Below are 26,546 nucleotides of genomic sequence, written 5' to 3' on the forward strand. Positions count from 1 at the left end.
ACTGTTGCATATTACGGTGGCCGGTACGTGTCACCAGAAAAATAATTTAAAATACATAACAAAGAATGAGAAAACATCACTCAGAATCATACTACACATTTCAAAATACTCACTACACATTTCAAAATACTCACTACACAATTCAAAGTTCTCACTACACATTTCAAAATACTCACCACACATTTCAAAATAGTCACTACACATTTCAAAATAGTCACTACACATTTCAAAATACTCACTACACATTTCAAAATACTCACTACACATTTCAAAATACTCACTACAAATTTCAAAATACTCACTACATATTCGTTCCCGTCTTATCCTGGTCTGGCCTGCCCACCGTCGTCATTAGTTTCCATATACGAAATTGACGTGACGGCAGAAAGCTAGTATAAATATACGCTTCCGACATTCAGTACGCGTAAAGATGATTTGATGCTATTGTGGCGATACGCGTACATGAACTATTATTAATATTTCTTTCAGGGATTTCATAGTCTTGGTTAGACAACACAGCATGAGTGGTCAATCTACAGATTATATGTAATTGTATTTGTATTGGTTATATTTGACAGTCGTTAGTTTAACTAATGCACTTATTGACGTGACTGGTATTGAAGTTCTATATTTATTGTTTTTACTTGAAATTACCGAACTTTTCATTTTCTTTGTCGTTTCTTGTGCAACAAACTATAGCGCTATGTGCAAATTTCTTCTTTGGTTTCCTTGTTATTTTTGTAACGCATCACACAAGTACGTACTTTACCTAGCGAATGCAAATTCATATACTAAAATTTTTGCTATTAAAGTACGGACATGTGTCGAAAGCCGCTGCAAATACATTTGCTTGTGAAATGTAGATCGTCTACTAATGCTGTTGCACGACCAAGTCCAGCAAAACCCTGGAAGAATTTCTAATTAGAGTTCAGCAAATATTTTCATGCTATTGTCCCAATGTCCCTATTTGTTTGTTAATATGTCCTAATAGATATTGATAATCATAATATATTCTTGTGATCCAACATGGCGGAATCAAAACTCTCGAAACTGTTGGTTTCAATTTCCCTCAATGAAAGGGGCAATAAAAAACATCAACGTTCGCCCACGGATATATTCTTTTGTATTTGACCTCCAACATGGCGGCATTGTAACTGAAGAATATATTGATGGTCGAAATTTATTGAGACTGGCGTATAACTTAAATATTAATTAGAAGTTTTTCTTTCCGAATTGCAATTCAGTTTCGAGGGTCTGATTACATGAGCACAATAGCCGGGATTCAGCGAAGCGTTAAATCATTTTGGCAATCGAAAAAGATTAAATACTTCACAACAAAAAACTTGTTGACGAATTTCTCTATGCTCTGAATCTGCAAATTCAGAAAACCTTTAAAATGAAAACAAATAATTTAGCCTGATTTAAAAATTACAACTAAAATGACTTATGGCGCTTAAGAAATTGTTGTAAGTTTTGCGTTTGAACTTTTGCTTTTTTTACTACTTCAAATTCATTTCACGCATCGCCTAATCCCGATTACCCGGCTCATGTAAACAGCCCCTGAGGTACTTTTATTTACTAATTGAACATGGCGTGAGGCATAATATGTTTTTCTTAGTCAATCTTCTTCTTAAATACAAAAATACACGTTTTTTTTACCAAGTTATTACTCCTTGGGGATTAATTATTTCTTAATGAAGGTCGGCTAATTTTGAAGATGAGCGGTTTTTGAGAGAGCCCGTATAAATATTAAATCTACAACTGTAGGAAGGTGTGGTTAACTTATCATTGACTAGAAATGACTTGCTTGCAGAATGGCTGCTAATCTCGATACAAGATTATTGAGCCAGTAGTTTGAAGTTGATTCTAAGGCTCAAGATGGTAAATTAAGACAAATAATTATACACAATGTTTCAAAGTATTGATCTTTGAAACATTATGTATAATTTTGTTCAATTTTGTTGTAGACGACAAAGTATAAATCAACGTTTCCAACCCTTTTTTTTATCTTTTCTTTTTGCTAAAATACGTCGACTGCTTCAACTAGGTCCTTTTGAAATATCTTCATTTGCTCATTCAGGAATAAATTTAGGTAAATATTGAAAGAAATTTTCTGTGACGTTAATATACAATATAAAACTATATATTGAACAAGTAAATTCTGAGATGAGATAAAAGGATTGGATAAGTAGTAGTGCTATTTTTTGGGGGAATTAACCATATGTTCCATGGAAAACAATTATTATCGCCCACGCTTGCTAGAGCTCCCAAAATAGCAATGACGATATTTTCTATTGTATTAGACCTCCAACATGACGTAATGTAAACTCAAGAATATATTAATAGATGATGACAAAATCTTTTGCATCTGACCTCTAATTAACATGGCGGAATTATAACTGAAGAATATATTAATAGTATGATTAATAGTAGATGGCAAAACTTATTGAAAACGACGTATAACGTAAATATTAATGAGAGCTTTTTCTTTCTGAATTACCATTCAGTTTTGAGGTTGCTTTATTTACTAATTGACCATAGGCTGAAGCATAAAATTTTTTTCTAAGCTAGTCCTTCATGTTGAATGCAAAACATGTTTTTCTTTCAATGTTATTGCTCTTTGGAGATTAACTATTCCTGAATCGAGCAAATTCTAAATGTCGAATGATTTCAAATACAAGCAGTTTTTTGCGACATTCTCTACGTACAAACCAACTATTCTAAGGTGTGGCTATAACTTATGATTGACTTCTTTGCTTGTAGAATGGCTGCCAAACCAAATACAAGATTATTGAGCGAGTTATAGTAGATGCGGAAACACTATGAAAAATAAAACAAACTAAGAAGACAGTACCATTTTAATTCGTTATATGAGAGGAGACAACAATACCGTTGTATTTGGAACTTGTTACTATTTCGTCATCACAAAGTTGATCTCAAAGAAAAGGAAATGACATAAAGAAGAACTGTTGACCAAATTGTTAAGATGAACCTCTAAGAATTTTAGGCGATGTCGACGTACGATTGTAAGGCTCGTGATGGTAATTCAAATAATAATTCATATTTCAAAATGGTAATCTATTAAATCGTGTGATTGGCTTCAAACCTTCCTTCGGTTGAAAATAATGTCTGTTGCATGTAGTTTAGAATACGTCGTTACGCTACATACAAACGCTCCCAACACGTACACTTAACATGCACTCAACATTGTTTTGCGTTTTTTGAATGATGTTCAAGCGATGCACGCAATCGCTGTAAGCATGTTCATCCTTAAAAAATAACACGTAAGATCATGGGATACAATGTTGAAGCCTAGCAACTGCATGTATACTAGCAACAGTTGCAACTATTGCAGTTTGGTCATAACAACCATATGAAAAATTGGTCATTTAGAAATTGCCAATTAAAATGGTCAATACAACCATATCATATGAATGTTTTATGCAGTGCGGTGTTTGAAATTAAATGAAGATATGATCTTCGCACTTTGCTGGACAATTTAAGCAATCGTCTCAGGACCTGAAAAAATCAGGTGACTCAACGGGATTCGAACCCATGACCTCTGCGGTGCCGGTGCAGTGCACTGACCAACTGAGCTATGAAGTCACACAGTGGTGAGAAGGTCAATATAGTTGTGCTGTTGTTTTCTCGTGAAAGGAATGTCGTATGAATGTTTTATGCAGTGCGGTGTTTGAAATTAAATGAAGATATGATCTTCGCACTTTGCTGGACAATTTAAGCAATCGTCTCAGGACCTGAAAAAATCAGGTGACTCAACGGGATTCGAACCCATGACCTCTGCGGTGCTGGTGCAGTGCACTGACCAACTGAGCTATGAAGTCACACAGTGGTGAGAAGGTCAATATAGTTGGGCTCTTGTTTTCTCGTGAAAGGAATGTCGTATGAATGTTTTATGCAGTGCGGTGTTTGAAATTAAATGAAGATATGATCTCACCAGTGTGTGACTTCATAGCTCAGTTGGTCAGTGCACTGCACCGGCACCGCAGAGGTCCTGGGTTCGAATCCCGTTGAGTCACCTGATTTTTTCAGGTCCTGAGACGATTGCTTAAATTGTCCATCAAAGTGCGAAGATCATATCTTCATTTAACAACCATATCACTTAGAAATACCCTGGTCATTTAGAATCAACAAATTAGACATAATATAAATCCTAACACGGTTTTTATATGCATATGAAAAACATGTGACTTGGACGAGATTTGAACTCCCTCCTTCGGGTACTAATCCACCGCTCTACCTGTTGAGGTACCAAGCCCACAGGGAGTAGCGACGAGTCATACTCGTCTCGACGAGATGATTCTCGCCACAATATCAGTTAAGATGGTTCAAACAAAAATTTTGAAGGTTGTAACCAATATGCAATTTCGTCATAACTACCGTGTTAAAAATTGGTCAATTAGTAATGATCAAATGGATTTTATTGAACAATAAACAATAGGTTGCCTTTCTTTATTTGTTTATATTTGTTTTTTAGTAAATGTGTTATAGTTTTGACCACGTGACATACAATCAAAAGAAATAATCAAAATATATATAAAAAAATAAATACATAAAAGATAAAAGTTTCTCCGGATTTTAAGTGATTTGTATTGAGCTTTCGACTCGTTGCTTCGAGCCTTCATCAGAATGAAAAATATTTATTTACACGTGCTTTTAGCTTGGAGACGTTTAGAGCGTCTAATTGGATTAGTGGATGCATTAATGTGATTGGATGGGGTGAAATGCGTTGCCATGGGTATTGGTGTACTGTGAATATGATTGGTGTTAATAATATTAGAGTGTAGTGTTTTAGTTTTGGTGTTGTTTGTAGTTTTTATGTCCTTTTTCTTTAGTTGTGAGTATATGATGGGTATGTCGATATGTCTGTTTATTGTGTCGTTGTCTTTACTGTACCAAGCTTCTTTAAATTCGCGTGCGTGTTTAGTCTGTGCGCGTCCGAGTACTTTAGTTTCTGTCCAGTCGAATGTGTGGTTGTTTCCGTGGGTATGTTATACCGGTAGTGAGTTCAGATCTCGTCATTTTATGGCGTTTTTGTGTTCTGTGAGTCTTGTTTCAATTTTCTTAGATGTTTGTCCTATGTATTGCTTTGAACAGTCTTTACACGGTATCATGTAGATCGCTTCAGTTGTATCCTGAATTGTTGTTTTGTCTTCATGTTTGGTGAAAAATGATTTGAGTTTTTGTGTAGGTTTGTGGGCGACGTTAATATTAAATGGTCGAAGAAGTCTGGCAGTCATTTCTGATGTTCCGTTTATGTATGGTAATGTGACGATTTTTACTGTTTCGTCCGGTTTTTTGTTGCTGTTGTCGGTTTGTGTTTTGTTTTGTATTTTGCATATAGTTTTGTTTATGAAGTTTCTAGGGTAATTGTTTTTAATAAATGTGGAGTATAAGTAGCTACGTTCTGATTTTTTGGCTTCTTCCGTTTTACAATGAGTGTTTATCCTGTTGAAAAGTGTTTGAATGCAGCTTATTTTGTGTTGTGTTGGATGATTGCTGTTGAAATTGAGTATTTGGTCTTTGTGGGGGGTTTTGCGGTATACTTGTGTGTTTAGTGTACCGTCATCTGTTCTGGTTAGTAGGATGTCGAGGAATGTAAGTTGTTTGTCGTGCTCTTCGTCTTTAGTAAAGGTAATGTTTTTTGTGGTATTGTTTATGGTGTGTAGGATTTGTTCAGTTTTGGTTTAGTTTCTTTTTGTCTTTTAGTTGTTTCAGTTTCTGGTTGAAGCGGTTGGTGGTCGTTTTGCTGGGGTCTGTGTGGAGAAGTTCGTAGGTGGTGGTGTCTTGTAGGAGGGTTTTGGCTTTGTCGATGTATTCTGATCTGTCCATGATAACTGTTTTGCGTCCTTTGTCAGCTCGTAATATGATTATTTGGTCGTCGTTTTGTAAGTTTTTAATTGCTCGTAGTTCTTCGTAGTTTATGGTGACAGGTGGTTTGTGGCAGAGGTTATTTGTGATTTTGTGACGAATGTCTTCTTTCGTTTGGTCTGTTAAGTTGGTGTACTTTAAAGCGGATTCCAGGTCGGCAACGTAGTCAAGTTTGTTCGCGTCTTTAAAGTTGTAATTAACTTTGTTTAAATTTTAGTTTGCTGTTCGGTTAGTGGTTTGTTCAAGATGTTTGTGACAAATTCGTTTGTGTTGGGATGGAGTTGTTTGTAAGATCTGGATTCTTGTAATTTTCGATAACGTTCGTGGTGTCGTTTTGTTCTATATGCGGATGTTGCTTGTTTGATGGCTTCATTAATGGTTTTGGCTGATTGATTGTGTGTATGTTGTTACGGTTTCTCGATGATCTTGTAGTTTATGATTTGTAGATTTGTAAGGGTTGATCCCACGTTTACACCTCCCAAACCCAAATGCAATTTGTTGTTGTTTGCATTGGTGTAGTAGCTTTTAGTTGCTCCATGTTGATGACTCTTTACGTGCGAATAATTCCCATTTTCTTGTTCTTCTGAGAATATCTATCCCATATGTCGATTTTATAAGTTTGAAAATTTGTAATCAAGGCATTTAATATATAAAAGATAAGTTTCTCTGGATTTTAAGCGATTTTTATTGAGCTTTTCGACTCGTTGCTTCGAGCCTTCACCAGAATGAGGATGTTTATTTACACGTCCGTATGTTAAACGTCCTCATATCAGATGCCCACAACCGCTTACGAATCTACCGTCATAAACTACAAGAACATCGAGAAACCGTAACAACATACACGACACAATCAGACGCCAAAACCATTAATGAAGCCATCAAACAAGCAACATCCGCATATAGAACAAAACGACACCACGAACGTCATGGAAAATTACAAGAATCCAGATCTTACAAACAACTCCATCCCAACACAAACGAATTTGCCACAAACATCTCGAACAAACCACTAACCGAACAGCAAACTAAAATTTTAAACAAAGGATTAAATTACAACTTTAAAGACGCGAACAAACTTGACTACGTTGCCGACCTGGAATCCGCTTTAAAGTACACTAACTTAACAGACCAAACGAAAGAAGACATTCTATAAGATCATATCGTTACCATGTCCTTTAAAAATATTTTCAGGTTCGATAATATCGTTCTCCGCAAACGCTTGAAATTATTATTAACACTACTGTGTTTAATTGCATTTGTCATTTGATTTATTAAAATTTATTTTTAATAATCTTTTTCTCAGTTGTACATGCATAAATATCTCAACAGTGTCCATGCATGCATGTCGTACAACGGACTCCAAATGGACTTTATTATACTAAAATATTTGAACTTCAATTCCTGCAAAAAGTTATATCTCAGTCTGTCAGCAGATGGCATGATGACTTCAACAATCGTTTGTCTTCGCAAAAAATGCGATCAATATGTTATCGGCAAATCATTATATCTTGACATTGTCCACCAATTTAGTCTAATAAAGTTCGTCTAAGAGATCATATTACACATCCAATAAAACAACGCAAACTTGATTAGTTTTGGACACGTTTCGTTTTAAGAACGCCCTCATTAAAAACAGCTGTTTATGATGAGGTGCAGTATTCAATATTTACGGAAAACACAGTTTATCATCACATTTGAACAGGAAATAAGAAGAAAATAGGGCACTCCAAAGTTGGCCAGACAAATCATTCATAATGAGAGATATTGTAGTGTTCGTTGTGGCAATATGTGTTCTTGGCATTGCTGGAAATACTCTTGTGATCGCTTCAATTTTAAAACAAAAGATTCCGTTAAAGAAGAACTACTACTTTCTTGTCTTGCATCTTGCAATATGTGGCGCATTTGTACTATTGAGTATATTTCTCTTTGAGATCTTTGAACACCATTTGAAAAGCAATCCAATTTTGTTAAACTGCTCATATATAAGTGGCATAGATACTTTTTTTCGAATAAGTGGAGTATCTATGATGTTGATCATTTCTGTTCTACGTTATCGTGCGATAGTTCATCCATTGAAACCTTCTTTCAGTCGACAAAAGATAAAAATGGTTTGTGTTTTAGCATATATCATTGGTTTTATTACGACAGTTGGAATGACATTTGAAGAGTGCATTGTGGATCCTCAAGCTCATTATTTTATTTACGAATTGTTTGCGTTTTATTCATGTTTCTACATTTTCCGAATAATCTTCATGACTGTGACTTACTCCATAATCGCTCAAGCATTGATTAAACAAAGAAAAACACTAAGAACACTCTCCAATCCGACACATTCTCATCTACAATTCTCCACCAGCTCAAGTCTTCGAAGATATACTCGGCATAGTAAGACATTTATTGTTTGTGTCAGCACAGTTCTCTGCTTCACAGTGGGTCACGCTTGTTTTTTGGTTGTAGACGCTCTATATAAACAACACTGTTTCATCAAATTCTTCAACTAATCTTTACGTTGTTTATTTTCTCCGTCTTTTTGGCTCACACGGGTTAAATCCTCTGATCTATGGAGTATTGGATAGAAAAATGTTGTTTTTGTGGAAATGCTGCCCAAAAATAAGACCAATCTAAGTTGTTTTCAGTATCAAAAAGTAGAGATTTTTAATACAGGTGCTCCTTTATGTATTTCGAACATTACAAAGTAGCTAGAATATAATTTAGTTCTGAATTGCATTGTGAGCGCTTATATGATTCTGAGAAATGCATTTTTGTTGATTTCCAACATTACATAATTTCATAATAGTATTGTAAATCAGGTCGGCATGTTTTCCATCTCTTTATTTACTTTACAAATAAAATAAATAAATGTTTTCGACATGACGATCGCAAAATTAATTTTACAGAGTTCTTTCTGTAAACAAAAAAATTAAAAGTAATCAGTTTCCTGTCAAATTTGACGTAGATAAATACATTTATTCAATCTAAAACAGCATTTTACAAAACAGTTCAGCGTCTTTGTAAACGTCGCATATTTTGCTTTATACTGAACAAATAAATACTAAAATGAGATAAAAGAATTTTGACTGCATACACACAGTGGCGTTTTACAAATGCAGTAGGCTAAGTAGACTGAAGCCTACAGGCCCGCCTTTTCAAGACGCTCGTTGTATTTAGACATATTTTACCTTTTGCCTTTTTGTTCTAAAGTTCGACCATATATGCTGCTGGAAACTTTACGATCTACTGTTTTAATGCTTAATGCACAAAACTCATAAAGTGCAGGGGACTTACTCAGTTTGAACTTTAAATTTTTTCCTCAATGTTTACACTATATGAGTTACAAACAAAAGCCAGGAAATGCAAAAGCAATGGAACGCAAAAAACGCAAACGTCATCAAAACACTGAACTTATTTGGAGGAACAAATATCACTTAAAGACCCACAGCTTTTTCGTAGCCTAAAGGCCCCGTAATTAGTTATCCGCCACTGTATATACGCATTGCAATAACGGTGAAAACATACAAACTATAACGGCTTTATAACCTCAGTATTAGATACGAAATTCTCTTTCCAAAATGTACATCATTTTTTGGGTACTTTGAAAAATCTTATTAATCAGGCTTAACCGTTAAATAGTTTTCTAGCTACTGCTTCGATGCAACACGTAACATTTCTCTATAATTTAGAACGCTGTAAATATCTTACCTTTTAAAATGTTTACTTTTCGGTTTAAGAATGAGAATTTTTGTTGAATTTTATTGATATGATTTGTGTACGTTAGTTTTTCAAAAGCAAAAATTGAATTTTAAAACATTTCAAAATGAGGAGGGTGGTCTGGTGTTAAGAGATGATTTGAGAAAGGCTCTAGGTGATCAAAATGAACTCTCAGATAAATGGATAACTGCAGCAAATATGATCACTAAGACAGGAAAAACAATTGTAGGTGTTGTTAGAAGTTTTTTGAATGAATAGAAAAGGACTTGAAAAACTTGTAAAAAAATGTATAGGATAACAAGAGGACTTAGGAGGATAAAGATGAGAACAGGAAGATACGTCATTCGCTTTAAGGGATCAGGGATGTAAGAGATTAAGAGCACTATGTGTATATGAATATTTAGATCATCTTCAACCGCTGCAAACAATGATTTCCTCACATATTTGGTAGCCTTCTTCACTTATACGGTTTATAAACATGTTATATAAGAAGTATGATTTTTGCACTGTCTAGAGAGTTACTGAGTGGGGTGTGGGCTGCAGAAGGAGTCTCGTTGGTAATTATGAAATTGCCATAAAATGTCGTCAACAATAAACGTTAGTTTGATGGCTTAATTTTTCGTAAAACCCTTTTATGATAGATTATTACACAACACAAGAAATTTCACTGTCTAAACTACCATGTACAAAATGACAAAGTACAAATAGATATTTATTATATGACAGCTTGGTCACAGTATAGGAATATACAGTAGTGCCACTTTGCTGTGCAACTGGCTGCAGTATATTTAATTGGTTTACTGGCTCCCGTTTGCCATATCGTCAATCTTATTTGTCACACAATGCAATTTACTGGCTGTCAATATGGTAATCACATGCGTAATAAGAAATGCGTTGCACGAAAAATTCAATATAGTAGCCCTACTGTATGTTCACTATATTATCGCTTGATTGCATTGGTTTTACTTTTCAGAAACTAGCACGGTAAATCCATCACTTGCATATTTTGTTAAAATTCTGTGGTCGCCCGCAATCAGTCTATTAACATGTGCAATATTAAATAGACAAGTTCTGCACTTTTAGATGTGTTGAACAAAAATGGAGATTCAAGCTAATTCAGATGACAGACGTTTGATATTCAATCACTCGCATTTTTTTTCTAGTAGTTTAGATGTTGAAACAACATACCTTTAATGCCTTTAAACAAATGTCCTTTTATGAGTTTAATTACAGAACCAAAAAAGACACTTAAAAATATTTGCTTCGAATGATACAAGTTGAAACTGAAACTGATTAAAATATGATAAGTCACGAAATACAAATTTTCAAGCAATCTTCTTGCACACTACATTTTGAATAACACAATGTTTCCAAGAAATAATAAGAATTGTCTATAGATTATATTTCAACATTACATCCACATGGAATATTCGACAATCAACTAGTGTTCTCTTGAACTATCAAAAGAGAAATATTGAGAGGAAAATGTTGTATTTTTTTTACATTCATTTTTGACGAACTGAGACTTGTTCATTTAGAAATTACTTATAACGATAGTGAGCTAATTTAATTTTTTAATGACAAAGTAACAATGCCATCTTTTTCATCACAAATGCATGCATGAATTTATATTTCACATTTTTACAGTTGAGTTGCAACGTTTGACGTATCTGCACGCAAATAAAATTGTGAAATGGTTTAAAAACAAAATATTGCATGTTGTAAGAATACAAATACAGGGCTAAATAATTGACACATGATTCCAAGATTTGAGGCATAAAGAATATTTTTTGTTTGTGTCGCCGAATGCATTAAAGACAAAAGAAAATGAGATAAAATTCCTCATTATCTTTTGTTTTAATTGCATTCGGCTCATGTAAAATGCAATGTTTGAAAAAAGCCAGCCAGTCAATTGCTTTTTTTTGACCAGTAGGAGCACTAAGATGGCTAGCCGCAGCCTATAAAATAATTAAATATACAGAACCAAGTTGCACAATGGAGTGAGACTACTGTTTGTTTCTACACTGTGACTTTAACTTACTCCTTAATCGCTCTAGCACTAATCAAACAAAGAAAAGCCTCAGACCCGTTTCAAACGTCGAACTTTACATGAGCCGAATGCAATTAAAACAAAAGATAATGAGGAAGTTCATCTTATTTTCTTTTGTCATTAAAGCATTAAGCGCATGTAGAATGCAACGTTTGAAACGGGCATAAGAGCACTCTCCAATGCAAAACTGTCTCATTTTCAATCCTCAAAACAGGGATAAATTGAAAACATAATTCTTTGTCGTCAGAGGACGGGATTAGTTAACTATTAAGACAGCCTCCATAACGTGTAACTGAAAGAAGGAACGGCATTTCTCCTTTTGAAGATGACGTACACTCTTTCTTGGCATTATAAATATCGTTTGGTTTTAAAAATTCATTTAGCTGACGTTGGCACCCGAGGAGTAGTCTGCCGAAATGCATCGTGTCGTTTAGTTCTTTTAGAACTATTGGGTTAGTGCTCTTTACCTAAAACAGTTCTTTTAACCCTTTCATTCCCAATGATGCCATATGGCAACATTGTCTTTTATGCTACATAGCTTACATGAAGTAAGCTCAAAAACAAAAATCAGGCAAGCGTTTTTAGGTTTTGATGTGGGTGATGTGATATGTGAGGCAAATCTTCGTAAATTTGTTTTTATATTAGTTTAATTGACTATTTCACATGGTGTCCTACGGAAGTAAGTGACAGCAAATTTTCGCGCATTTTCAAAGGTAAGTTTGATTATAATATGTTTAGTTTTGTGATATATAAAAATATTAATTGATTAAATTATTGGTCCTCGTCATATTTAAGCAATTATTTTATTAAAAGCGCGATCGGCGCACATAGATTTTCTAATGTATAATGTTGTTGCCATATGGCAACAATGGGCAGATCAATCTCTGGAAGATGTCACTGTAGAAATAGTGTTAATTGGATATAAACTAAGCATTTTCTTTCTATAACTGATGTTTTTATTCTTTTTTAAGAGAGTTATAGATTTGACTGAAGCAGTAGAGCTCATTTTTTGTCCTAATGGTGAAATATCAGATGTAAGCGACATTGATGATGGTGATGATGAGCTGGAAGATATTTTCCATGCTGAGGATCCAGATTTTGTTGCCCTTCCAGACAACATTGAAATTCATGCAGTTCATGAAGATAGTGAAGTGAGTGATATTGAAGATGATGATGAACCTGTAAGGCGATCTAAACCAGCAAAGCGATGCAAGACAAAAAAGTGTAAATGGCAACAGAAAGATGTTCCTTTTCCCGAAAACCATTTCAATGATACATTCCCAGATCCACCTGAACAACTGCATTCCTCTTTGGAATATTTCAACATGTTCATTGATTTTGAAATGATAAAACAATGCACTGAACAAAGTAATATTTATGCAATGCAGAAGGATGGTAAGGAATGTGCTATCCAAAATGATGAAATAGAGAAGTTTTTGCCATCCTCTTATACATGGGTCTGTTTCCTGCACCATCATACAGAATGTACTGGGAAAATTCTTCTCGGTTCAATCCTATTGCTGAAACAATGGCAAGAAATCGCTTTGAAATTATCCTGCGCTACTTGCATTTCAATGATAATTCCAAACTGCCAGGAAGAAATCATTCTCATTATGATCCTTTATTCAAGATACAACCGTTATTGAGCAGTTTGAGAAAAAACATGCTAAAAGTTGACCCAGAGAAGGTAACAGCATTGATGAGCAAATAATTCCCTTCAAAGGTCGCAGTTTCCTGAAACAATACAATAAGAACAAACCCCATAAGTGGGGTTTCAAAGTCTTTACAAGGGCTGGTGCATCCGGAATGATGTATGACTTTGAAATATACTCTGGAAAGCAAATGAAACTGGAAGGAGATCTTGGTATCTCTGGCAATATTGTACTCAGACTTACCAAAAATTTGGCAGATCACAAAGATTACAAGATATATTTCGACAACTGGTTTGCATCAGTACAGTTGGTAGAAATGTTAAAAGAAAGAGGCATTTGGGCAGTAAAATTGTTATAGTTGTAAATATTTCTTACTTGTAGTATTGCTATCTTGTACATATTTTTTTCTTTTACTTGGAGTAAATGGGAGCCTCACTGATCAATTGTATTTTTAGTTAATTTTATGGATTTTAATACAGGCAAAATCATTATAACACTTCAATGTCAATCAATAAACATGAGTATTAAGTATACAGCTATGTCACTATACTCCCAATGTTGCCATTTGGCAACAAAATTTTAATTCCATGAAAATATAAATTTTTAGACTAGCAATGAAATTCATGACATATTTAACATTGTTTCTATGCATATATAGCGCAGAAAAATTTTTTTGGCCACGGCTAATAATTTGGGAATGAAAGGGTTAAGAACTATTAAATTTTTACTTTACTATTTTGTTCATTCTAAAATATTTGAAATTCAACTCTTGTATAAAAGTCATTTTCATAGTCCAGCAGCAGGCATGATTACTTCACAGATCGTTTCACTTGGGCAAAAAATTAGATGATTTGTTATCGGCAATTCATGGTATCTTGACATGGTCGAACAATTTAGTCTAATAAAGTTTGTCTAAGAGATCAAATTATGATTTCACATACAACAAAACAACCCAAACTTGATTATTTTTGGATCCGTATCGTTTTTAGAGCGTGCTCTCATTAAACACAGCTGTGCATGATGCGATGCTGTGTTGAATATTTACTCAAAACTGAAAACATCGTTTATCATCACATTATAACAGGGAAATAGAAAAATAGGGCACTCCAAGTTGGCCAGAAAAATCATTGAGAATGAAAGGTTTTGTGGTTTTCGATGTGGCAAGATGTGTATTTGGCATTGTTGGGAATACCCTTGTAATCGCTTGAATAATAAAACAGAAAATTCTGTCAAAATAAAATTTTTACTTTCTTCTCTTGCATCTTGCGATATGTGACGCATTCAAACTGCTATCTATCTTCTTTGTGCAGCTCAAAATCGTCACATTTTAGTCAAACTGCATAAATATTTTGGGCATATGTAATTTAATTTTTGAGACAAGCGGAGTTACTAAGATGTTGATCATTTCAATTCTGCGTTTTCGTGGAATAGTTGATGCATGTTCTTTTAAATATTCAGGAGAGAAATATATAGATAGAAAGAAAAAAGTAAATTATTAATAAATAGAACCTAAAATGGCTTCGCATTCAGAAAAAAGCAAATTAAAATAAATTTATGTCTTTTTCAATATTTAAAAACAATGTTTGTCTCCTATAAAAAGACCACTATTTGAAATATCTAGTATAAAATATAAAAGAGGTTAACAATAATGTCGAAAAAAGATAAACATAAAGGTAGACGTAAAGGTAGAAAAAAGGTAGATATGAGTGTGATAGAGACAAGTTAGAATATTTACAATTAGAAAATGGTGTTAAAATATTTAATTTGTTTGTTAAGATCGGTTTTTGTCTGCATATGTGTAAGGCTTCATTAAGTTTTAGAGAAAATTGAGTGTTGGCGGTGTCTAGGATAGTGAAACATGAGCGAGTGTATCTGGAGTGTTTAAAGCAATAAGTCAGAACGAACAAGAAAGAGCAGATGCATAAACTTGTACTAATATATTTTAAAACAATTTACTTGAACAACTTTGAAACTAATAAACAGTTTTTCATGGCATTTGGAAAGTGTAATATAGAAAAATGGAAAAGCTAGAAATTCCCGTAGAAAAGTCATTTTTCGTTTTCGTCAGTTTTCTGCTGGTTTCCATGACCTTAAATAATGAGAAGCATTTTATCATTGAGGTTATTGATATTTTATGGAATTTAATGTAATGATTTTGCCTAAAACAGTCAAAATTTATTGTTCAATATGACTTTTCGTCGAATAAAATGTGGTAAATTTAGATACTTTTGAATACGTTTTGTCTTAGGGAACGTGCCTATTCACAATTGCAGCTGTGATGAGACGTTACGTGCGTTTACTTTTATTTAACTGTAATAATATTTTAAAATTAAATTTTATAAAAAGCATTAAGTTTTGTTTATGTTTGGTTATGTAATTACACATTATAAACTTTTATGATTTCTAATTGGTCAGTAAAGCTAACAAAGAAGGCTGAACAAGTTATATAACACATTTCTTGAGTATTTCACTTACTGAGCAACGAAAAAACAAATGCTTTTTGGTATTTGCAAAGTGATATACAGAAATATACAGACCATTCCAAAACGTATAGTAAATCAATTATATCCTTCATATTTTTATCATGGAAATTTTCTTTATGTTGAGAATTTCAATTTGCATATTTGGTATTTTTGGAAATACTCTTGTGATCGTTACAATATTAAGAGCAAAAGATTCTGTTAAAGAAGAATTACTATTTTCTTGTCTTGCATCTCGCGATATGTGACGCATTTATACTATTGCGTATATTTCTCTTTAAGATCTTTGAACACCATTCGAAAAGCAATCCAATTTTGTTAAACTGCTCATATATAAGTGGCATAGATACTTTTTTTCAAATAAATGGAGTATCTATGATGTTAATCATTTCAGTTCTACGATATCATAAAATAGTTCATCCATTAAAACTTTCCTTCAATCGACAAAAGATAAAAACGCTTGTGGTTTAGCGTATATCATTGGTTTGATTACGACAGTTGGAATGACATTTCAAGAGTGAATTGTGGATCCTCAAGCCCGTTATTTTATTTACGAATTGTTTGCGTTTTATTCATGTTTCTAAATTTTCCTAATAACCTTTATGACTGTGACTTACTCCATAATTGCTCATGCATTGATTAAACAAAGAAAAGCACTACGAACACTCTCCAATCAGACACTTTCTCATCTACAATCCTCCACCAGGTCAAGTCTTTAAAGATATACTCGGCATAGTGAGACATTTATTGTTTGTGTCAGCACAGTTCTCTGCTTCACAGTGGGTCACGCTTGTTTTTTGGTTGTAGACGCGCTCTATATAAACAACACTGTTCCATCAAATTCTTCAACTAATCTTTACGTTGTTTATGTTCTCCGTCTTTTTGGCTCCCACGCGTTAAATCCTCTGATCTATGGAATATCAAATAGAAAAATGATGTTTTTATGGAATTGCTGCCCAAAAATAAGACCAATCTAAGTTGTTTTCAGTATCAAAAAGTAGAGATTTGTAAAATAGGGTCTCCTTTATGTATTTCGAACATTATAAAGTAGCTAGAATATAATTTAGTTCTGAATTGCATTAAGAGCGTTTATATTATTCTAAGAAATTCATTTTTGTTGATTTCCAACATTACATAATTTCATAATAGTACTGTATATCAGGTCGGCATGTTTTTCATCTCTTTATTTACTTTACAAATAAAGTAAATAAATGTGTTCGACATGATGATCACAGAATTAATTTTGCAGAGTTCTTTCTGTGAACAAAATTTTTAAAAGTGATCAGTTTTCTGTCAAATTTGTCGCAGATAGAGACATTTATTCCATCTACAACAGCATTTCTTCTCATGTTTTTCTTTATATGAACAAATAAATACTAAAATGAGATAAAAGCATTTTGACTGCATACACCCAGTGGCGTTTTATAAAGCAGTAGGCTAAGTAGACTGAAGCCTACAGGCCCGCCTTTTCAAGACGCCCGTTGTATATAGACATATTTTACCTTTTGCCTTTTTGTTGTAAATTCGACCATATATGCTGCTAGAACCTTTACGATCTACTGTTTTAATGCTTAATGCACAAAACTCATAAAGTGCAAAGGACTTACTCAAGTTGAACTTTAAATTTGTTCCTCAATGTTTACACTATATGAGTTACAAACAGAAGACAGGAAATGCAAAAGCAATGGAACGCCAAAAACGCAAACGACATTAAAACACTGAACTTACTTGGAGGAACAAATATCACTTAAAGACCCACAGCTTTGTCGCAGCCTAAAGGCCCGTTATCAGTTATCCGCCATTGTATATACGCAATGCAATAACGGAGAAAACATACAAATTATAACGTCTTTATAACCTCAGTATTAGATACGATATTCTCTTTCTAAAATGTACTTCACTTTTTGGGTACTTTGAAAAATTTAATAACCAGGCTTAACCGATAAATACTTTTGTCAGCCACTGCTTCGATGCATCGCGTAGCATTTCTCTATATTTTAGAACGCTGTAAATATCTTACCTTTTAAATTTTTTGTTCGTTTTAAGAATGAGAATTTTTTTGAATTTTATTGATATGATTTGTGTACGCTAGTTTTTCAAAAGCAAAAATTGAATTTTTAAACATTTCAATTTGAGGAGGGTGGTCTGGTTTTAAGGGAAGATTTGAGAAAGGCTGTAGGTTATCAAAAGAAACTCTCAGATAAATGGATAATTGCAGCAAATATGATCAGGAAGACAGGGAAAACAATAGTCGTTGTAGTAAGAAGATTTTTTGAATGAATAGCAAAGGACTTGAAAAATTAGTAAAAAATGTATAGGATAACAAGAGGACTTAGGAGGATAAATAAGAGAACAGGAAGAAACGTCATTCGTTTTAAGGATCAGGGATTTAAGAGATTAAGAGCACTATGGGAATATGAATATTTAGATCGTCTTCAGCCGCTGCAAACAATGATTTCCTCACATCTTTGGTAGCCTTCTTCACTTATACGGTTTATAAACATGGTATACAAGAAGTATGATTTTGCACTGCTGAGAGAGTTACTGAGTGGGGTGCTGGTCTGCAGAAGGGGTCTCGTTGGCAATTATGAAATTGCCATAAAATGTCGTCAACAATAAACGTTAGTTTAATGGCTTAATTTTTCGTAAAACTCTTTAATGATAGATTATTACACAACACAAGAAATTTCACTGTCTAAACTATCATGTACAAAATGAAAAGTACAAATAAATATTTATTATATGACAGCTTGGTCACAGTATAGGAATATACAGTAGGGCCACTTGGCTGTGCAACTGGCTGCAGTATATTTAATTAGTTTACTGGCTGCCATTTGCCATATCGTCAATCCTTTTGGTCACACAATGTGATTTACTGGCTGCCAATATGGTAATCAAATGCGTAATAAGATATGCGTGGCATGAAAAATTCAATGGAGTGGCCCTAATGTATGTTCTCTATACTATCGCTTGGTTGCATTGGTTTTATATTTCAGAAACTAGCACGGTAAATCCATCACTTGCTTATTGTGTTAGAATTATGTGGTCTCCCGCTATCAGTCTATTTATATGTGGAAAATTTGATAGACAAGTCCTGCACTTTTGAAAGTGTTGAACAAAAATAGAATATTAAGCTAATACAGATGACAAACGTTTAATATTAAAGCACTCACATTTTTCTTTTTCTAGCAGTTTAGATGTTGAAACAACATACCTTTAATGCCTTTAAACAAATGTCCTTTTATAACTTTAATTACAGAGCCAAAAAAGACACTTAAAAATATCTGCTTCGAATGATACAAGTTGAAACTGAAACTGATTAAAATATGTTGAGTCACGAAATACAAATTTTCAAGCAATTTACTTGTACACTAGATATTGACTAACACAATATTTCCAAGAAATAATGAGAATTGTCTATAGATTATATTTCAACTTTACATCCACGTGGAATATTCGACAATCAACTAGTGTTCTCTTGAACTATCAAAAGAGAAATATTGAGAGGAAAATGTTGTATTTTTTTTACATTCATTTTTGACGAACTGAGACTTGTTCATTTAGAAATTACTTATAACGATAGTGAGCTAATTTAATTTTTTAATGACAAAGTAACAATGCCATCTTTTTCATGACAAATGCATGCATGAATTTATATTTCACATTTTTACAGTTGAGTTGCAACGTTTGACGTATCTGCACGCAAATAACATTGTGAGATGGTTTAAAAACAAAATATTGCATGTTGTAAGAATACAAATACAGGGCTAAATAATTGACACATGATTCCAAGATATGGGGCATGAAGAATACTTTTTGTTTGTATTGGCACATTTTCTGTTTTTTATTGAATCATGTTTATTTTGTGGTTTCAGACGTGCTATATATAAACAACACTCTTTCATCAAATTCTTCCACAAACATTTTGTTATCAAAAAAACACATAGAAACAACATGGGTTTCACGAGGGAATTTCATATGACCCCTTTTGTGATTTGCACGTTGATATATGCTTCGCATGTGGTTCCAAACAGCTTTTATTTACTGTAATAATTAATTTAAAGTAAAGCCCGTTTCAAACGTCGCATTTTACATCCGCAGAAAGCATTAAAGACAAAAGAAAATGAGATAAACTTCCTCATTATCTTTTGTTTTAATTGCATTTGGCTCATGTAAAATGCAACGTTTGAAACAAGCCTAAGCCATCTAGTTAATTGCTTTTTTTGGCCACTAGGAGCACTAAGATGGATAGCCGCAGCCAGTAATCTAATTAAATATATAGCAAAACGTTGCACAATGGAGTAAGACTACTGTTTGTTTCTATACTGTGAGTGTAACTTACTCCTTAATCACTCGAGCACTAATCAAACAAAGAAAAGCCTTTAGGCCGTTTCAAATGTCAAACTTAACACGAGCCGAATGCAATTAAAACAAAAGATAATGAGGAAGTTCATCTCATTTTCTTTTATCTTTAATGCTTTCGGCGCATGTAAAATGCGACGTTTGAAACGGGCATAAGAGCACTCTACAATGCAAAACCGTCTCATTTTAAATCCTCAAAACAGGGATAAATTGAAAACATAATTCTTTTGTCGGCAGAGGACGGGATTAGTTAACTATTAAAACAGCCTCCATAACGTGTAACTAAAAGAATGAACGTCATTTCTCTCCTTTGAAGATAACGTACACTCTTTCTTGACATTATAAATATCGGTTGGTTTTAAAAATTCATTTAGCAGACGTTGACACCCGAGGAGTAGTCTGCCGAAATGCCTCGTGTCGCTTAGTTCGTTTAGAACTATTGGGTTAGTGCTCTTTACCTAAAACAGTTCTTTTAAGAACTATTAACTTTTTACTTTACTATTTTGTTCATTCTAAAATATTTGAAATTCAACTCTTGTATAAAAGTCATTTTCATAGTCCAGCAGCAGGCATGATTACTTCACAGATCGTTTCACTTGGGCAAAAAATTAGATGATTTGTTATCGGCAATTCATGATATCTTGACATGGTCGAACAATTTAGTCCAATAAAGTTTGTCCAAGAGACCGAATTATGATTTCAAAAACAACAAAACAACGCAAACTTGATTAGTTTTGGAACCCTATCGTTTTAAGAACGTGCCCTCATTAAACATAGCTGTGCATGATGCGATGCGGTGTTGAATATTTACTCTGAAAACAACGAAAACAAAGTTTATCATCACATTATAACAAAGAAATTGATAAAAAGAGGGCACTCCAAGTTGGCCAGAAAAATCATTGAGAATGAAAGGTTTTGCGGTTTTCGGTGTGGCAATATGTGTATTTGGTATTGTTGGAAATATCCTTGTCATCGCTTCAATGATAAAACAGAAGATTCTGCTAAAGAAAAATTTTTACTTTCTTGTCTTGCATATTGCGATATGTGACGCAATCACGCTGCTATCTATCTTCTTTGTGCAGCTCAAAATCGTCACATTTTTGTCAAACTGCATAAACATTTTGGTCATATATAATTTAATTTTTCAAACAAGCGGAGCTACTATGATGTTGATCAATTCAGTTCTACGTTTTTGTGCAATAGTTCATCCATTGAAACCTTCCTTCAGTGGACGAAACTTATCAGTTGCTTATTGTGCAAAAATTTTGGGATCACACGCTGTCAATCCATTAATCTATGGAATACTTGACAGAAAAGTTTTGTACATTTGGAAGTGGTGCACAAGAAGATAATTATTAGCAAATTCAGATAACAGGACGTTTGAAAATTGCTTACAGGTTTCCTGTTTTAATGTTTAAACAATTTACGTTTAATTAATGTTTCAAAAACAAGGCCTTTATTGAGTTCAGTCTCAGAACCAAGAAGACCTCTAACGTGCTTACTGAAAAAACATTTTCTTCGAATGAGACACGTTAAAACCTAAAACTAACTAGAATAAAGTCAAAGTTTGCTGCACATTACGGTTCTCAAGTAATCTTTACATAGATCCCGAATAAGACAATTTTTCAAAGATAATGAAAATTGTCTTTAGCTATATTGTATTTCAACCTGTCATTCACGTGGAGTATTTGACAATTAAGTAGAGTGTTGTTTTGAAATAGCATAAGAGAACTATAGACAAAAAAATAGAAATGTATTTGGATTGTCTTTATTTATGACTTTGACTAGTTCATGTAAAAATTACAAACAACTGAAATTAGCTGATAATTGTTTTTAATTGACTGCGTTAGCCAGCTACAATGCTATCTTTTTTTAACAAATGTATTCATTCTTAATTAGTTCACATTTTACTTGCTCAAATGCAGTTTTAGTGTTTGGTTTACCTGTGATTTAAATTATGAAATGCATATTGTTTGAAAACAAATTATTGCTTCATGGTTAAAATGAAGTATTGGGAAAAAATTTTGATAGGAAATTCCATAATGCGTTACACGAAGCAAATATGAGGAGGGAGACAGGTAGAAAGGTACTTAGTGTGTTGTTTTGGAAGAAAATTAGATAAGGAGACTTTGTGGATGAATAATATACTGTGGAAATTAAAAGATTGCCAAAGAAGATGTGTGGTACAAGAAAGCTAAAAAGAGTAAATATGAGATACGGAAGATACGCGATAAGGTTTAAGTCATCATGGATGGAAGAGCCTTTTCTATATTTTGAGGTGGGGATATCACTTCACAAAAAAATATGAATATTCAGAAGCTCTATAGACTGCTGGGAAAAACCATTTTTTTATCGCTTTAGACTTCGGTAGCCCTGTTCACTTCTATGGGATATGAATTTTGCATTTCTCTTACTTGACGCACATTTTGGTCATTTATTCGTGACTATATTTAGGTATTCTAACAAATGTTGGCTGTTTTTGCGTTAGAGACGCCCTCAAAAGGACGTATTTTTATTCTCTTGTAAAGAGAGAAAAGACGATATTAAGGCATCTGAAAGATTGGCTTATTGGATAAATTTTCTGAAAAAATTCACTTTTACATTGGTCGAAAGCGAGATGTTGGTCTGTAGAAGATGTCTCGTTGGTAACTATCAATCTGCAATAAATACAACGTGAACAATTGGCGTTGGTTTGATGACTTCGATTTTCATGAAATCTTTTATGATTGATTGTTACGCGAAACAAGAAAATTTAATCTAAGCTGTCAAACACAATAGCGAAACGTAAATTTTATCTAAACAATAAGTGTTTATTCGGTGTCCATAAATTCTACCCTACCCCACACCCTTTCATTAACAAAGATGTTTAGTCACATCATAATTCACCGACACATAGTTTAGACATTAAAACAAAATTTTCATCAATATAATGAAATCTCAGGAGCAGCATTTTGTTCGTCAAGCCTATTTGGATTAACTATAAAACACAAATTTGTCATAATATTGTCATCTTAAATGCTACAGTTCTTCAATTTTCATTACTATAACTGCCAATTTGTTGTAAGGAAAAGACCAGCAGCTGTATTTCATACCCAAAACATATAATTGATGCTAATTTTAAATATCACAATACGTAAAATAAGCATCATTCTTTAAGTATATTTTCTTAAGGCATATGCAAAGTGAAATAAAGGAAAATAAGGCACTTAGTAAGTCAGACATATCAGCAATATCTTTATGGATCCTCGTATAATTTCCATTCTCGCAATATGTGTATTTGGTATTGTTGGAAATACTCTTGTGATCGCTTCAATATTGAAACGAAAGATTTTGTTAAAAAAGAGCTACTACTTTCTTGTCTTGCATCTCGCGATATGTGACGTATTTGTATTCATAAACTTATCTTTTTTTAGTATCTTGACTATCAATTCAAAAATAACTCATTTCGGTTGGTTAAAGATTTTGTTAAAGAAAACCTACTACTTTCTTGTCTTGCATCTTGCGACTTGTGAAGTATTTGCTCTTTTAAGTATATTTTTCTTTCAGTTCAAAAGTGCCTCATTTTTGTCCATTTGCTCATATATAGCTTCCATAGATAATTTGTTTCAAATAAGTGGAATATCTATGATGTTGATCATTTCAGTCCTACGTTTTCGTGCGATAGTTTATCCATTAAAACTTTCCTTCAGTCGAAGAAATATAAAACTCGCTTGTGGCTTAGTGTACATCATTGGTTTTGTCACAACTGTTGGAATAAAAATTCAAAAGTGTATTGTAGATCATTTTTACTTTCTTCTCTTGCATCTTGCGATATGTGACGCATTCGCACTGCTATCTATCTTCTTTGTGCAGCTCAAAATCGTCACATTTTGGTCAAACTGCATAAACATTTTGGGCGTATGTAATTTAATTTTTGAAACAAGCGGAGTTACTAAGATGTTGATCATTTCAGTTCTGCGTTTTTGTGCAATAGTTCATCCATTGAAACCTTCCTTCAGTCGACGAAAGACAAAAATCATTTGTGGCTTAACATACATCATTGGTTTGGTTGCGACAGTTGGCGTGACATTTCAAAAGGGCATTGTGAATCCTCAAGGCCGTTATTACATTTACGAATGGCTGCCTTTTTTTGGCTGTTTCTGCATTTTCCCAATATTATTCATGACTGTAACTTACTCCATAATCGCTCGAGCATCGATGAAACAAAGAAAAGCCCTAAGAGCATTCTCCAATGCAACACCATCTCATTTTCAATGCTCCTTAAACTCAAGTTCTCAAAGATATATTCGAAATTTCAAAACACTTTTTTTTGTGCACTAACAGTTGTTTAGTTTTCAGTTGGTTATAGTTATTATATAACCGCACGGTTGCAGTGGTACTATAATGCAGAAACTAACATAATACATGTATTTGTTAATATTTGTCTTAGTATTCTGGGGTCGCACGATATCAATCCATTAATCTATGAAATATTTGACAGACAAGTGCTGTACTTTTGGAAGTGTTGTACAAGACGGTTTAAGCAAATGCAGACAACAAAACGTTTTTAGTCACTTGCACGTTTCCTGTTCTAAACTAGTAGTGGAGATGTTTAAAAATTTTAATGTCTCGAAACAAGAATTAAGCCTTTTACAAATTTAATAATAGAATTAAGAAGAAGGAAGACCTCTGAAGCGTACTTTAAAAATTTAATTGCTTTCCATAACACAACATGGAAACTAACCAAAATTACTCAAAGTTATCTGCAAAATACCTTAAGCAATACATACGTGCACACTAGAACCCAAATAAGTAATGAAACTCGTCATTATTTTTCTAGAAAATAATAAAAGTTTTCTTCATTATGATAATATTTTTCAACTTTTTCTTTTGTGGAATGTTGGAAAAGTGTTGATGCATGTTCTTTTAAAGATTCAGGAGAGAAATATATAGATAGAAAGATATAAGTAAATTATTAATAAATAGAACTTAAAATGGCTTCGCATTCAGAAAAAAGCAAATTAAAATAAATTTATGTCTTTTTCAAAATTTAAAAACAATGTTCGTCTCCTATAAAAAGACCACTGTTTGAAATATCTTGTATAAAATAAAAAAGAGGTTAACAATAATGTCGAAAAAAGATAAACATAAAGGTAGACGTAAAGGTAGAAAAAGGTAGATATGAGTGTGATAGAGACAAGTTAGAATATTTACAATTAGAAAATGGTGTTAAATGTTTAATTTGTTAAGATCAGGTTTTGTTTGCATATGTGTAAGACTTCTATAAGTTTTAGAGAAAATTAAGTGTTGACGGTGTCTAGGATAGTGAAACATGAGCGAGTGTATTTGGAGTGCTTTAAACAATAAGTTAGAACGAATAAGAAAGAGCAGATGCGTAAACTTGTACTGCTATATCTTAAAAAATCTACTTGAACAACTTAGAAAGTAATAAACAGTTTTTCATGGCAATTGGAAAGTGTAATATAGAAAAAATGAAAAAGCTAGAAATTCTCGCCAAAAAGTCATTTTAGTTTCCGTCAGTTTATCCTTGTTTCCATGACCTTAAATATTGACAAGCATTTGATCATTGAATTTATTGATATTTTATGGAATTTAATGTAATGATTTTGCCTAAAATAGTCAAAATTTACTGTTCAATATGGCTTTTCGTCAAATAAAATATGGTAAAATTGGATACCTTTGAATGCGCTTTGTCTTAGGGAACGTGCCTATTCACATTTACAGCTGTGATGAGACGTTACGTGCGTTTACTTTTATTTAACTGTAATAATATTTTAAAATTAAATATTATAAAAAGCATTAAGTCTTGTTGATGTTTGGTTATGTAATTACACATTATAAACTTTTATGAATTCTAATTGGTCAGTATAGCTAACAAAGAAGGCAGAACAAGTTATATAACACATTTGTTGAGTATTTCACTTACTGAGCAACTAAAATATCAAATTCTTTTGGGTATTTGCAAAGTGAAATACAGAAATATACAGACCTTTCCAAAACGTATAGTAAGTCAATCATATCCATCATATATTGTTATGGGAATTTTCTTTGTGTTGAGAATTGCAATATGCAAACTTGGTATTTTTGGAAATACTCTTGTGATCGTTACAATATTAAAGCAAAAGATTCTGTTAAAGAAGAACTACTATTTTCTCGCTTTACATATCACGATATGTGACGTATTTGTATTAATAAACTTATCTTTTTCTGAAACCTTGCATGCCAATTTAAAAATTAACTCATTTAGGTTGGACTGCTCAATAGACGGTATAAGTATTTTTTTAAAATAAGTGGAATATCTATGATGTTGATAATTTCAGTTCTACGTTATCGTGCCATAGTTCATCCATTGAAACCTTCCTTCTGTCGACGAAAGACAAAAATCGTTTGTGGCTCAGTATACAT

At 33.1% G+C, this 26,546-nt stretch overlaps 2 long non-coding RNA genes across 2 annotated transcripts; both read left to right on the forward strand.

The window, feature by feature from the left end:
- Positions 1 to 5,714: 5,714 nt before the first annotated feature.
- Positions 5,715 to 25,210, forward strand: LOC124446606. The gene is made up of 4 exons (XR_006948492.1): positions 5,715 to 5,937; positions 19,982 to 19,988; positions 24,094 to 24,105; positions 25,201 to 25,210. It is a non-coding gene; the product is annotated as an uncharacterized LOC124446606 (long non-coding RNA).
- Positions 12,191 to 12,991, forward strand: LOC124446611. The gene is made up of 2 exons (XR_006948495.1): positions 12,191 to 12,360; positions 12,619 to 12,991. It is a non-coding gene; the product is annotated as an uncharacterized LOC124446611 (long non-coding RNA).
- Positions 25,211 to 26,546: the final 1,336 nt, after the last annotated feature.

Source organism: Xenia sp. Carnegie-2017, unplaced genomic scaffold (assembly GCF_021976095.1).
Source record: "Xenia sp. Carnegie-2017 unplaced genomic scaffold, XeniaSp_v1 HiC_scaffold_12, whole genome shotgun sequence".
Classification (NCBI taxonomy): Eukaryota; Metazoa; Cnidaria; class Anthozoa; order Malacalcyonacea; family Xeniidae; genus Xenia; species Xenia sp. Carnegie-2017.